The sequence below is a fragment of the Octopus bimaculoides genome, chromosome 24 (genome assembly GCF_001194135.2).
Source record: "Octopus bimaculoides isolate UCB-OBI-ISO-001 chromosome 24, ASM119413v2, whole genome shotgun sequence".
In the NCBI taxonomy this organism is placed as follows: Eukaryota; Metazoa; Mollusca; class Cephalopoda; order Octopoda; family Octopodidae; genus Octopus; species Octopus bimaculoides.
Genome location: NC_069004.1, coordinates 3050825 through 3051628, shown reverse-complemented (window position 1 = coordinate 3051628; position 804 = coordinate 3050825). Strand labels below are relative to the sequence as shown.

The window sequence follows — 804 nt, the reverse complement described above, 5'->3', positions numbered from 1 at the left end:
GTGGTTATAAATCAGCTTCACTCTACCGAAATGGTTATTGATTATCGTCTGTCTCGAAACACGTTGTTATATTCATCTCTTCAGGTTTCGTGCCTATAATATAGAGGATTACCATATTTGTCACCTATTATAGACATCTTTTAATTTTTTCCCTTCTTTACTTTCTTTTTCTATCTTTCAGATAAGCTAAACAGAATCTTTCTCTTTTTCTTTCTTTCCTGTTTTTTTTTTTTTTTTTTTTTTACACTATTTCGGATTTCGTGTAATCACATCACATTCTCATTGTCTGAGGGTTTCACGATTTTCCACAAAGAGTAACAGAAAGATAGAGATAGAGAAAGAAGAGCAGAGATTGAAGTAGCAGACATGCCTCCTCCGGGATAGGACGCCGATCTTCAGCAGGTTAGTCATCATGATATTGTTTATTTTATCTATTATAATTATTTTTATTTTTATCATTCGTTTTTTTTTTCTGTGAGTGTGTATCTTTTCTATCTGTTTCAGTCTTATAGAATTATTCCTTAGCAATCCTGTATGGAATCCTATTCTGAACCCGTAAGGCGGAAATGATTAAGATCTGAACAGAAATAAAAGGTGTCGTGCAAAATATAAGTCGGATACTCTTCGCACTTCTCAACACGGTTATGGCTTTTCTTCGTACCGCAAAATGAATAATAACTATACCGGAAGTGTGTGTATGTGTTTGTGTGTGTGCCTACGTATACGTATGTGTACACACACACACACACACACACACACACACACACACACACATATATATATATATATATATATATATATATA

General features: G+C 33.6%; 1 protein-coding gene across 2 annotated transcripts in view; it reads left to right on the top strand.

Moving 5' to 3' along the window:
- Positions 1–204: 204 nt before the first annotated feature.
- LOC106868770 (growth hormone secretagogue receptor type 1) overlaps positions 205–804 on the top strand; it is a 103198-nt gene continuing 102598 nt past the window's right edge. For both annotated transcript variants that reach the window (XM_014914187.2, XM_014914189.2), the window contains exon 1: positions 205–402. The gene's annotated coding sequence lies outside the window, so the exon portion shown is untranslated. The remainder of the gene's footprint in view (positions 403–804) is intronic.